Raw genomic sequence first — 14917 nt, 5'->3', positions numbered from 1 at the left:
GTTAAATATTATAATACATTATATTATTCCCCCTCTGCATATTGTCATGTGTACCGAAGTACACTTCAAAGTTGTTTTTGTTGCATGTTATCCAATTAGCAGAAAGGCTATACATGATTACAATCAAGCCATCACAGTGTACAGAAATAGGATAAAGGGAAAAATGTTTAGTGCAAGATATAGTCCAGCAAAGTAAATCCAATGAAAGATAGTCTGAGGGTCTCCAATGAGGTAGATGGTAGATCAGGACCGCTCACCAGGGAAGAAACTGGAGGTGTGCGTTTTCACACTTCTGTACCTCCCGCCTGATGGGAGATGGGAGAAGAGGGAGTGACCAGGGTGACACTCATCCTTGATTATGCTGTTGGCCTTGTCGAGGCAGTGTGAAGTGTAAATGGAGTAAATGGAAGGGAGGTTGGTTTGCGTGCTGGCCTGGGCAGCGTCCACAATTCCGTCCAATTTCTTGCGGTCTTGGATAGAATTGTCCCCAAACCGTGCTGTGATGCATCTCAATAAAATCCTTTCTACAGCGCATCTGTAGAAGTTGGTGAGAGTTGTGTTTTTGCACGCAAGGTTTGCACAGTGAGATACCTTGAATTAGATGGTCCCTGACAAGACTCTGCAATACTCTCATCAACAGCTGTAGGATGGAGGGGATTGGGATGGTCCGGTCAACATCCCGTTCCACAAACATGGTACCTGCACATCCACTCTATTGAGGCAGCTAGTCATGGATCTAGCTGCAACGTCACTATTTCACGGGCGGAACTTCTAGAATTTCTCACCTAATGGGAGTAACAAATCTCACAAGTTCATAAATTCATAAGTTATAGGAGGCAGAATTAGGCCATTCGGCCCATCGAGTCAAGTCCACCATTAAATCAAGGCTGATCTATCTTTCCCTCTCTCCCACATTCTGCTGCCTTCGCCCCATAACCCCTGACGAGGGAGAGGGGGGGCACAAAGTCTCTCCGATTCTTCCCATTTCAATCATTCAGCTGGCCAGCATTTAAAAGGCATTTGACCTAATTTCTTAAACCAGGAGGTGTGAGAGAAAGGAACGGTTTATCCTGATGTACTGATGGTGACATTCAACCATAAGCCTACTTCTTAGCTTTGACAAAGAGTTAAGTACTCATGTAAGTTCATCAGTTATCATCCAGAGACTTTTGCTTCAGTATGAACAGTGCTTCACTTCATCATTTGATGGCAGACGAGAAGCTGCCTGTCTAAATATGTTATCCAGCTTATTTGGACAAATTACAAGACAGCTTTGAGGCAAAGCTGTGGGAAAGTATATAGCCCTCTCATGTAGTTGCTCACCTGAAGGAAGGAATTAAACAGCGGCTGACAATGATAGAGTGCCCTAATCAAGGACATTTAATTGAATAAAAGAACAGCATAATGAACATAACATCTTTGTGCATGCTGTCATAAATGATAAGCTCCACATTTTCCAGCTTTCAAATTGTTTTCTTTTCCTTGTCAAGCAAAGACATAGACCCATGTGCTGGAGCAACTCAGCGGGTCAGGCAGCATCTCTGGAGGAAAAAGATGTGTGACATTTCAGGTCAGAACCCTTCTTCAGACCCTTCATCAGTCAGAAGAAGAGTTCTGACCTGAAACGTCACCCATCCTTTTTCCTCCAGGGATGCTGCCCGACCCGCTGAGTTACTCCAGCACTTTGGGTCTACCTTTGGGATAAATCAGCGTCTGCTTTTCATTTCTACACAAGCAAAAACGTATCTTTCCAAACAAAGAGGAGGCAGAAGGAACTGCAGATGCTGGTTTACAAAAATAAACACAAAGTGCTAGAGTGAGTCAGCAGGTCAGGCAGCATTTCTGGAGGACATGGCGGCCTTTTGGGCTGAGACACTTCTTCAGACTCTTTCCGAATAACATTTCTTCAGAACAATGTTACCTACCACACCAATTGATTTCACAACAGTGCACTCAACAATAGGCACCTATTTAGTGGATATATACAGTGCAGCACGGTGGCGCAGCGGTAGGTGTTGCTGCCTTAGAGTGCCAGAGACCCGGGTTCGATCCTGACTATGGGTGCTATCTGCACTCTGTGGCATCGTGGGTTTTATCTGGGTTCTCCATTTTCCTCCCAAATCCCAAAGAGATACAGGTTTGTAGATTAATTGACTTGTAAAACTTGTAAATTGTCCCTAGTGTGTTGGATAATGTTAGTATATGAGGTGATCGCTGGTCGACTTGGACTCAGTAGACCGAAGAGCCTGTTTCCACGCTGTATCTTAATAAAAAAAATCTCTAGTCAGCTCTTTGAAGGAGGGTACAAGGAGAAAACTGTCCAACCTACCAATGATACCAGGATGCAATAAGACATGGTGATCTATACTAAGGTCCTGGACCCAGAAAGCTAAAGGAATGAAGCAAATCGGCTATAAAATGGAGAATGGAATTGAATGTGGATCTGAAGTCAATGCCACACTAATCTAGATAGAAGTAACAAGCAGACACACAAGACTGCAGATGTTGTGATCTAGAGCAAATAACAAACTGCTGGAGGAAGTCAGCAGGTTGAGCTGCGTCTATGAAAGCAGAAGGATAGTTGAAGGTCTAGGTTGAGACCCAACATCAGGACAGAGTGTAGAGGGGAGGCGGCCAGTGTAAAGTGGGTCCAGACGAAGGAAGGGTAGGTTTGGAGGAAAGGTTCTAGTAGGTGGCAGGTGGTACCAGGTAAGGAGGGATATGATGGTCAGATAGCCCCAGAGGGGCGAGGGAAGGGTGGGGGTGGTGACAGGGTCTGGAATGTGATGGGTGGAGACACAAAAGTCTGCAGATGCTGGAATCAGATAATGAAGGAGGTTGATAAGTTTAAGGAAGAGGGGCAGATGGAGATAGTTGGGGTCAGAGTATGTGAGGAAGTAGGTTAAGTGTGTGGGTGATAGGCAATCGAACCAGGTGGGGAGTGGAATGACATGTCCAGTGATGGGATTCCGTTTTGACAAGCTGGTAAACTTGAGCATTGGTTGAGGAGTGGGGAGGGCGGGGGATCTAATTCTAATGTAATACATGTTGAAGCTTTTGTCTTTATATTTCAAACATCACAAGATACTTCCAAACTTTTCACCTCCCGTTTACATTACTAAATGCGATTGCAACTGTGGGCCAGTGCTATTGCCTATATATGGCATGCCTCCTTGCAAAATGAAGTTGATCAAATAAAGGTACAAAGTGCTGGACTAACTCAGCGGGTCAGGCAGCACCTCATGATGTATTGGGTTGGGGCCCAGCTTCAGACTAGTTGTGGTGGTGGAACGTGGGTGGGGTTGAGAAAGCTGGGAGGGGCAGGTTAATTTAGAAATACAGCGTGGAAACAGGCACTCCGACCCACCGAGTCCACGCCGACCAGTGATCACCTGTACACTAGTTCCATCCTGCACACTGGTGGCAATGTACAGAAGCCAATAAACCTATAAACCTGCACGTCTTTGGAATGTGGGAGGAAACCGGAGCACCTGGAGAAAACCCACGCTGTCACAGGGAGAACGTACAAATTCCGTACGTACTGCACGCATAGTCAGGATCGAATCCGGGTCTCTTGCGCTATAAGGCAACAACTCTACCGTTGTACCACTGTGCCGCCTGTTCAATTAACGCATTACAAGAGGTGATTCAACATAATTCTACACCCAGTGGCTTTTGCCGTGGGCACTTCAGATAATCAGATTGCATTCCAATGACTAGCTCAGTATCTGCAGGCATGAGTGCATTTATTAGAGTCATTCCTTCCAAATAAAGAAGAGAGTGCGGTAAGCATTAAACTGCAGACAACATCCAAGAGTATGTGTAATTGGATTAAAGGGCATGATGGATTTTATGGCCTTCCTTATTCCACATTGTATTAGATGCTGCATAGCACGAAATTATTATGTTCTGCTTATGATATAACATTCAATTCCTACTCTTTAAGTTTTGTTCCAAATCAATAGGTAAGCCTCATCCAATAAAAATAAAATTGACAATAATAAACCATGCAGTCAAGAGAGCCAAGAAACTATCACAAAGGAAACCAGGAAAATGTCGTATGAAAATAGAAAAAGTGACAAACAGGTTCACAATATGGAAACATGGAACTGCAGATGCTGGTTTACAAAAAAAGTCCAGAATAACTCTGCAGTTTTGGGTCGGAACCTTTCTTCAGACTCGTGTTTCGAGTTGAGACCTAACATCAGACTTGCGTTTCGGGTTCGGATGCTTCCTGAGGATCGTGTTTCGGGTCGGAACCCTTCTTCAATCTCGCGTTTCACATTTCAGGCTGACTGTGGAAAGGTCTCAAGCCGAAAAATCGAGTCTGAAGAAAGGTCCCGATTCAAAACATCACCTATCCATATTCTACAGACATGTTGCCTCAGTAGGTCAGGCGGCATCTCCGGAAAACATGGACAGTGATGTTTCGGGTCGGGACCCTTCTTCAGATTCTGAAGGAGACCCAAAACATCACCTATCCATGTTCTCCAAAGATGCTACCTGACCCGCTGAGTTACTCCAGCACTTTGTATCACTTTTTCCACAAACAGGTTCCCTCCTCCCCGCCTCAGCATCTTTTCGACTAAATTATTTGCAGCTTTATCCAGTTGTTTTGCCTTATATTTTCCGAGTAGAAATTTACCAAAGAGTTATGATACAGAACATAATCTCCTCAACTGTAAAATCCGTAAATCATTGTGTCAACTTTCCATATAGCTGGGTCCTTCATTACTTTAAGTACTTACATCATTATGCTTATTTGTGCTTTCAAATTAGTGTTCAGCACAATAATTTTCAGATCAGTGCAATTTATCTCCCAACCTTGACAGGTTGACATCTTCACTGAGCACTACATCTCACAGTCACATCATGTTTTGTATGCTCCCTCTGCTGGAGTGAACAATTATTGTCAGCAGTGTCTCCATTCACACATGACTGGGGCGGCACAGTGGTAGAGCTGCTGCCTCATAGCGCCAGGGACCCGGGTTCGATCCTCACCACGGGTGCTGTCTGTACGGAGTTTGTACCTTCTTTCTGTGACTGCGTGGGTTTTCTCCGGGTGATCCGGTTTCCTCCCACATTCCAAAGACCTACAGGTTTGTCGGTTAATTGGTTTTTGTAAATTGTCCCCAATGTGTCGGATAAAACTAGTGTATTGGTAATCACTGGTCAGTACAGTGATAAGCTATTGTTGCGTGCTAACCAGTCAGCGGAACGACAATACATGATTACAATCGAGCCGTCCACAATGTACAGAGGGAATAACGAGAATATCACAAGATAAACCCAGTAAAGTCCATTCAAAGATCGGCCGATGGTCTCCAATGAGATGGATAGTAGTTCAGGACTGCTCTCTAGTTGGTGACCGGGTGGTTCAGTTGCCTGATAACAGCTGGGAAAAAAAAGTCCCCAAATCTGGAAGTGTGTATTTTCACACGTCTGTATCTCTTGCCTGATGGGAGAGGGTGGAAGAAGGAGTGGCCTCCCCCCGCCCCCCCCCCCCCCCCCCCCCCCCCCCCCCCCCCCCCCCCCCCCCCAACCCCCATAAAAGATACAGTGTAAAACAATTCTTAACTACTTTCTAAACTCATTGTCAACAAATTATGTGGCCTGTTCAGAATTAAAGTATAAAGTTGCTGGCTCAATAACTGCTGCAAACGGGCATCCAATGGCAAACGATGTTGATTAGATTTCTTACTCCACACAATATTTGCATTGACAAATTGCATGAATGTTGAAATGATAATTGAGCAGCTACATCAATGCCACATAATGAACAATGTGGCTGATGGATATCGATCTGCACACAAAATGAAAACACAGGGTTGTGAAATAAACCAAGCAAGCAAAGAAGAAATCAGGTGAATTAAACACACAGCGGTGCAGTGGTAGAGTTGCTACCTCACAGCGCCAGAGACCCGGGTTCGATCCTGACTATGGGTGCCGTCTGCATGGAGTTTGTACATTCTCCCTGTGATCGCGTGGGTTTTCTCTGGCTGCTCCAGCTTCCTCCCACTTCCCAAATAGGTTAATTGGCTTTGCAAAATTGGCCTGCGTGGATGAGAAAGTGAGATAATGTGGAACTAGTGTGAACGAGTGATTGATGTTTGGCATACACCTAGTGGGATGAAGGGCCTGTTTCCATGCTGTGTCTCTAAACTAAACTGAAACAGGCAAAGAAGGTGGGCATGTTAATCCAATTGTGTTCATGTTTGAGAAAGTGGAGGGACCCGCAGGGCAGGCGTGAAAAAGATAAAATAAACAAGATACAAGATACCAATTTCCCAGTCCACTCACAGTCAACAGTAGAAAGGCAACAACAGGCCCTTCAGCCCACAATGTCTGTGCCGAACATGATGCCAAGACCAACTCTTATCTACCTGTACACAATCCAAATCCTTCCATATCCACGTGCCTATCCCAAATGACTCCTAACCGCCATTACCACAGCTGCCTCAACCACAAGCTCCGGCAATGCGTTCCAGGCACTCACCTCCCTCTGTGCAAAAACACTTGCCACAAACATCTCCTTTAAACTTTGTCTCTCTCACAATAAAACTATGCCATCCAGTATTTGATATCTCCAGAGTTCCAGAGAATAAAAAGCACAAACCTGCCCACCCTCTCCTTGTAGCTGATAGTCCCTATTCCAGGCATCATTCTTGTTTCCTTTACAGCGAACAATGGCCTACTTCCTTTATCATCATTACTTTTTTGCATATCTTTCATTCATTGTTCCATATCTCCATACATCATCATCTACACCTCTCGTTTCCCTTTCAGTCTGAAGAAGAGTCTCGACCCGAAACATCACCCAGAGATGCTGCCTGTCCCGCTGAGTTACTCCAGCATTTTGTGTCTATCTTCGGTCTAAACCAGCATCTGCAGTTCCTTCCTACATCATTCTGGTAAACCTCTGCAGCCTTTTCAAAGCCTACACATCGTTCCTGTAGGTATTGCCTCCAGTGCCTTCAAGGTCGGCTGCAGGAGGTGCCCCCGGGACACAGAGGTGGTCGGGCAAGGAGAAGGTTGTTGGGTCACAGGCCTGAGCTTACCTGGATCAGGAGCGCTCCAGTACTTCAAGCACTTGGACCCAACTTTGGGCTTTTACTTTATGAACGGTGCCAAAATATGGTGACTCGGCATTTGTGGGTTGTGCAAAATAATTTCACTGTGCTGTGCAGATGTGACAATAAAGAACCATTTATCCATTGTTCCAGGTAACCAGAACTGCATGCAATACTCCAAAGTCAGTCTAATCAAACATATTCTTGCTGAGTTTGTAGTCTGTGAGTTGTGCAGCCACTGCACGCAAGACCTGTGTGGCTGAACATCTTCTGTTGCCAGGAAATACACTTCCTCCCACCAACATTAGAGGGCATAGCTATAAGGTGAGAGCAAGAAAGTAGAACGGAGATGAAGGAGGCAAAGTTTTTTTATAGCACGTATCCACAGGACTTCCAGCAGCAATGGTGATCAGCTAAAAGATTGTGCAAACATCCCGTTCTCAGACTTTTAGAAAAGTAATTTATAAACATATTTCAGACAGGGAGTGGTTGGGGCCTGGAATGCAAGATGTGGTGGTTTTGGAGGGTACAGAGGAGGTTTACCAGAATGCTGCCTGGATTAGAAGGTTTCAGCTGCAGGAAGAGTAGCTCTCTATAAGTAAGTTCGGTATTCCGAAAAACGCAAGGAATCATGGGATTTGTCAAAGGTCACAAGCGATAAAAAACTTTCGGCAGCCGTGCAGCGGCATGGACACAGACCTGTGCCTCATCCGCAGTCAGGACCGAACCCGGGTCTCTGACACCGCAATCGCTGCAGAACCGCACAGGACTATCCCCGCCACGTCCCGAGAGACCCCCACCCCGTCCGGTGGCGGCCAGAGATGTCCGGAATTAGACGGAAGCGGCGTCCCCCGGCCCACAGCCAGCGCGGTGAAGCAGCGCTAAATCCAGCTCAACTCTGCCTGTCTCGCCAGGTTAACCTACAGCCCTTTCTGGACTGACGGGACACCAGCCTGGAGCCGTGGAGTTAGCGCTGCTTCTCCGCGCTGGCTGTAAGCCTGGGCCGTCATTCCCGTAAGTCCAGGCAGGGCTGGTAGGTTAAACCGGCGAGACAGGCAGAGTTGAGCTGGATTTAGCGCTGCTTCTCTGCGCTAGCTGTGGGCCTGAGGGCGCCACTCCCGTCTGACTCCCGACGTCTCTGGCTGCCCCCGAACGTGGGGGGGAGCACTTGGGAGGGGACAGGGATGGTCCAGTGGCGGTTCGGCAGCGATTGCGGCACCGGAGACCCGGAATCGATCCTGGCTGCAGATGAGGCACAGGTGAGTGTGTTTTTCGCTTGTGACCTATGACTTGGGCATACGCAGTCGGAATACCAAACTCGCTTATTCTTGGATTGTTTTATCTGGGATATTGGAGGTTGATGAGGGACATGATAGAAGTATATAAAATTAGAGAGACATAGATTGGGGAGAGAGTAAGGACATTTTTCCCAGGAAGGAAATGTCCAACATTTCAAAGGGCACAGTTATAAGGTGAGAGGGGGAATGTTTAATGGAGATTTGTCGGGCAAGTATTTTACACAGAGAATGGTGGGGTCTGGTAGGCATTGCCAGGGTTGGCGGTGGAAGTACAGTAGATACAATAGTGGCATTTAAGGGCTCTCAGATAGGCACATGAAAGTGCAGGGAACAGAGGGATATTGATCATGCACATGCAGATGAGATCCGCTTAACAACATCATGTTCAGTGAAAACATCGTGGGGCGATGGGCCCGTTCCTGTGCTGTACTGTTCTATGTTCTATGTTCTACGATCTAAAAATGTGGTGATATATATTATATTCATCGCAGATGTTGTGGTTGGGTATAAAGTGGTGCCCCTGTGGGTAGGTATCAGAAACAAACAGCAAAGCAGCACTTTATACAGTGCACCAATAAAATATACAGCATCATTTGTCAATTGATGTATGCAAACTGCAGAAAAATACTGCCAAGAATTTCAATAATTAGCTCTTTTAGTACCAAAAGAATAGGAGCAACTACAACCTCACCTCTTCAGAAAAGTCTCAGAAGATCTATCTCGAAAGAAACACGCATTAATTTTATGAGAAACTTTCAGTCCACAGGCACAGGGAGTCTTTCTTAATCATTACAACCTCTGCTTTGTGTGGCACTGAAGATTAAAGGAATTAGCCAGCACAGTACAGAGAGTGCAGTTTTCCAAAGCCCAGTTGTAAGCTTGTTCAACAAAGTAACTCACTAAACTACTGAGTTTAGTTCAGAGATACAGTGGGGAAACAGGCCCTTCGGCACACAGAGTCCACGCCCACCAGCGATCACCCTGTACTCTCGTTCTATCCGACACACAGGACAATTTACAGAAGCATATTTGGAGTGTGGGAGGAACAAGAGACCTTGTTCTCTGATGCTGCAAGGCAGCGGCTCCAGCAGCAGCGCCACCGTGCTGTTAAGGGAAAGTCTGACTGAATTATATAAAATTAAGAGACAGTCAGATCTCTTTTTTCCCCAGAGTGGAAATGTCAAAGACAGCGCAGGAACATCACACTGGCGCAGCTGGTAGATCCTGACCACGTGTGCTGTCTGTGTAGAGTTTGCACATTCTCAATGTAACCGCGTGAGTTTCCTCCGGGCGCTCTAGTTTCCGCCCACATCCCACAAGGCGTGCGAGTTTGTGGGTTAATTAGCCCTCTGTAAAATTGTCCCTGGTGTGTGGGGAGTGGATGAGAAAGTGGGATAACATTGAACTAGTGTGAATAGGTGATCATCTGTTTAGCATGGGCTCGGTGAGCACAAGGGACCTTTCCATGCTGTAGTTTTCAATCCATTAAGTGTCGTATGATCACAAACTGATGGTCAGTGGGACTCGATGGGCCAAATGGCCTGTTTCCATCCTGCATCTCGAAACCAAGCCAAACTAAACTCCGACCCCCGACGCATGTGGCAAGGCATCCAGGCCATCACGGACTACAGACCCTCCAACACCACCCCCACATCCAGCGACGCCTCCTTCCTTGAGGAGCTTAACCACTTCTATGGCCGCTTCGACAGGGACAATCTAGAGACAGCCATCAAGGCTGTGCTACCTGCCGATCACCAACCCCTCACACTCACCCCCTACGACGTATTCGTGGCACTGAGTAGGACTAATGCACGTAAAGCTGCTGGCCCTGACGGCATCCCCGGGCGCGTGCTCAGGGCCTGTGCTGCGCAGCTGACAGACGTCTGGACTGACATCTTCAACCTGTCACTTGCCCAAGCAGTTGTCCCCACGTGCCTTAAAACCACCTCCATCATGCCAGTGCCAAAACACTCCACTGCGGCAAGCCTCAACGACTTCCGCCCAGTTGCACTTACCCCCATCATCACCAAGTGCTTCGAGAGGCTGGTCCTGGCACACCTCAAAAGCTGCCTACCCCCCACACTGGATCCCTATCAGTTTGCCTACCGCAAGAACAGGAGTACGGAGGATGCCATCTCAACGGCACTTCACTCCGCCCTCTCCCACCTCGACAACAGAGACACTTACGTAAGAATGCTGTTCATCGATTACAGCTCAGCATTCAACACCATTATACCATCAAAACTGATCACCAAACTCGGTAACCTGGGCATCGACCCCTCCCTCTGCAACTGGATACTGGACTTTCTAACCAACAGACCCCAGTCTGTTAGGTTAGACAAGCACACCTCTTCAACCCTCACCCTGAACACCGGCGTTCCACAGGGCTGTGTGCTGAGCCCCCTCCTCTACTCCCTCTTCACCTATGACTGCACACCTGTACATGGTACTAACACCATCATCAAGTATGCAGATGATACAACGGTGATTGGCCTCATCAGCAACAACGATGAGTCGGCCTACAGGGAGGAGGTCCAGCACTTAGCAGCATGGTGCGCTGACAACAACCTGGCCCTTAACTCCAAGAAGACCAAGGAGCTCATTGTAGACTTCAGGAAGTCCAGGGGCGGCACGCACACCCCCATCCACATTAACGGGACGGAGGTGGAACGTGTTTCTAGCTTCAGGTTCCTGGGAGTCAACATCTCCGATGACCTCTCTTGGACCCACAATACCTCAACTCTGATCAAGAAGGCTCACCAGCGTCTCTTCTTCCTGAGGAGACTGAAGAAGGTCCATCTGTCTCCTCAGATCCTGGTGAACTTCTACCGCTGCACCATCGAGAGCATCCTTACCAACTGCATCACAGTATGGTATGGCAACTGCTCTGTCTCCGACCGGAAAGCACTGCAGAGGGTGGTGAAAATTGCCCAACGCATCACCGGTTCCTCGCTCCCCTCCATTGAGTCTGTCCAAAGCAAGCGTTGTCTGCGGAGGGCGCTCAGCATCGCCAAGGACTGCTCTCACCCCAACCATGGACTGTTTACCCTCCTACCATCCGGGAGGCACTACAGGTCTCTCCGTTGCCGAACCAGCAGGTCCAGGAACAGCTTCTTCCCGGCGGCTGTCACTCTACTCAACAACGTACCTCGGTGACTGCCAATCACCCCCCCACCCCCCGGACACTTATTATCACTTATTATTATTTATTCAAATCATTTGCTATGTCGCTCTTCCAGGGAGATGCTAAATGCATTTCGTTGTCTCTGTAATGTACACTGACAATGACAATTAAAATTGAATCTGAATCTGAATCTGAATCTGAATCTAAACGGTGCCTCTGGCATTCCAAAGAAAACAATCCAAGTTTGTCCAACCTCTCCTGAAAGCTGACAGAGTCTGAAGAAGCGTCTTGACCCAAAATTCACCCATTCCTTCTCTCAAGAGATGCTGCCTGTCCTGCTGAGTTACTCCAGCGTTTTGTGTCTACCTTAGATTTAAACCAGCATCTGCAGTTCTTTCCTACACTCTCCTGAAAGCTCGTTCCCTTTAATCCAGGCAACATTCTAGTACACCTCGCCTGCACCCTGTCCAAAATCTTCACATGCTTCCAGGAATCCTGTACTGCACATAATACTCAAAATGCAGCCCATGCATGACTTTACAAAATGTAATAAATAATCAGGGCACTGACACTCCCAACACAACAAAAACAACTGGTTTTTCCCATAATTTAGGGGGCTTTTTTATGGGTTATTGAATAGGAAGCCGGGGGGAATTTGGATTTACAACTGAGGGCTAAAGAGAAGTTTTGATTATAAATGATTATCCATGTGGCAGATGAAATTATAAAGGAACACTGGAATCATTTATGTTCACGGTTGGGATTGCATGTTAAATCAAGCTACTGCTCTGGTTTTGCTCTGCGTTTGTGCTCGAGCACATTATTATTTCTGAAGGAATAACTCATAAAACACTTTGTAGATGTATTTGCTTTGCCACATCAGCGTGCTGCTGGGCCTTGTGTTGAACCGGTGATAATAGGGAATTCTAAAATCAATATCCAGTCTCACTGAGGTCAATATCAGATTTTGCATTTCTTTAGTTTTAGTTTAGTTTAGAGATACAGTGCGGAAGCAGACCCTTCACCCCAACAATGATCCTCGCGCACTAACACTCTCCTACACGCAAGAGAGACTATTTACAATAATACCAAGGCAATTAGCTTACAAACCTGTATGTCTTTGGTGTGTGGGAGGAAACTGGAGCAGCCACGCATGTCATGGAGAGAATGTACAAACTCCGTACAGACAGCACCCGCAGTCAGGATCGAACCTGGGTCTAAGGCGCCGTAAGGCACTGTGCTGCACTTAAAATGGGACATTGAGGAGAACTGATGCCTCTGCTTAGAACATAGAACAGCACAGGAACATACACGTGATACACACAAAGTGCTGGAGTAACTCAACGGGTCAGGCAGCATCTGTGGAGAAAAAGGATGGGTGACGTTACTGATCAGAACCGTTCTTCAGACTGAAAGTAGAGGCGGTGGTAACTGGAGGTATTAAATCTTTCCCCTCTCACCCAAAACCCATGTCCTCTCGTTCTGATGCCCTACCTTGGGACAAAGTCTGTATGCATTCACCCTATCTTTTCCCCTCATGAATTTGTACACCTCAGTCTCCTGCGCTCCAAGGAATAACATTTTGTGATTTTAAATTAGTGGTGCAAGCTTAAGGGGCCACAGATAACTTCTGTGGTACAACGTATTCAAGGGATTTAAGGTTCCGGACTATAAGATCATGGGAGGAATAGATAGGATACATGCACAGTCTTTTGCCCAGAGTTGGGGAATCAAGAGGGCTAACCTTTTATTAACTCAAAGGATGGTGGGTGTATGGAACAAGTTGCCAGAGGATGTAGTTGAGGCAAGCACTTTCATAAGGTTTAAGAGACATTTGGACAGGTACATGGATAGGAAATGTTTAGAGGGTTATGGGCCAAGCACTGGCAGGTGGGACTAGTGTAGATGGGACTTATTTGTCAGCGTGGGCAAGATAGGTCAATGGGATTGTTTCCACACGGAATGATTTTTATTACTCTATGAGTACCTTTGGGAGAACTTTGCAATAATGTCATTTATGTTGCATGATAATCTTACTGATGCCATTGCACAATACATGATTATTTCATGATCACAAGCCTGAAGAACACTCTGTTCTTACAGAAAAACCTCTGGCTAACAAACGAATTTAAGAAGCTATTTCCTGAAATGGACTGGGCTCAAATTAATGATAAACCTCTGCGCACAGACTCCTAATACTTCAGAGATTTTTAAACATTGGATAAAACCATGGGAGACACAGAAACAAAAACAACCTGGACATAAATAGCACTTTGTTAATCTATTTATGGTACTGGTATCAACATAACCTGTTATAATTAAAGGTTTTATCAGCCCAAAATAAAGCAATCTACAATATAATGAAGTGGAGGAGTTATTACAAACTGAATTAGTCCAAACTAAAAAAACAGCCATGTTCACTCAGTAAAAAACAAGCAGAAAAACAATTATTTTTGAATAGGAATTAAATCAATTACATTTTCTTTGTACAAAAATACATTTTGTATTCTATATAATTATCATCATGTGCCTTGTCATTGGATGTTAGAACATAGAACTGTACAGCACAGGAACAGGCCCTTTGGCCCACAATGTTTGTGCCGAAGATGCCAAGTTAAACTGATCTCATCTGCCTTTACAGTACGTGATCCATATCCCTCTATTCCCTGCATTTCCATGTTCCCATCTAAAAGCCTATTAAACACCTCTATTGCATCTGCCTCCACCACCACCCCTGGTATTGCGTTCCAGACCCCATTATTCTCTGTGTACAATCATCTTGAGCCTCACATCCATACTGAACTTTCCTCCTCTCACCTCTAGTGTTGGACATTTTCACCCTGGGAAAAATGTTCTGACCGTCTACCCAATCTATGCCTCTGATAATGTTGTATACTTCTATCAAGTCACCCATCTATCTCCGAATCCCAGAGAAACCATCCAAGTCTATCCACCCTCTCCCTGTGGCTGAAACCTAATTCAGGCAGCTTTCTGGTAAACCTCCTCTGCACCCTTTCCAAAGCTTTCACATCTTTCCTGAAATGGGGTGACCAGAACTGCATGCAATACTCCAAATACAACTTCACCAAAGTCCCAAAGAGCTGCATCATGACTTCTTGACTTATACTCAATGCCCCTGGCAACGAAGGCAAGCATATCATACGCCTTCATTACCACCCAATCTATTTGTGTTGCCACCTTCAGTGAGCTTATATACTCGGACACCAAGATCCTGTTACACGTCTATGGTGTTCAGGGCCTTGCTATTAACTGCATACGTTCCCCTAACATTCAATCTCCCCAAGTGCAACACTTCACCCGTGTTCCGGTTAAATTCCATCTGCCATTTCTTCCCCCATTTCTGCAGCTGATCTATATCCCACTGTAACTTCTATTTCACACTGTCACTGTCTGCAACTCCTCCA

General features: G+C 46.1%; 1 long non-coding RNA gene across 1 annotated transcript; it reads left to right on the top strand.

Moving 5' to 3' along the window:
• Nucleotides 1-7210: 7210 nt before the first annotated feature.
• On the top strand, nt 7211-14556 carry LOC116973043. Its single transcript, XR_004411983.1, has 3 exons — nt 7211-7223; nt 7553-7555; nt 14426-14556. It is a non-coding gene; the product is annotated as an uncharacterized LOC116973043 (long non-coding RNA).
• The last annotated feature ends 361 nt before the right edge of the window (nt 14557-14917 follow it).

The sequence above is a fragment of the Amblyraja radiata genome, chromosome 5 (assembly GCF_010909765.2).
Source record: "Amblyraja radiata isolate CabotCenter1 chromosome 5, sAmbRad1.1.pri, whole genome shotgun sequence".
In the NCBI taxonomy this organism is placed as follows: Eukaryota; Metazoa; Chordata; class Chondrichthyes; order Rajiformes; family Rajidae; genus Amblyraja; species Amblyraja radiata.
This window is presented reverse-complemented; position numbering and strand designations above follow the sequence as displayed.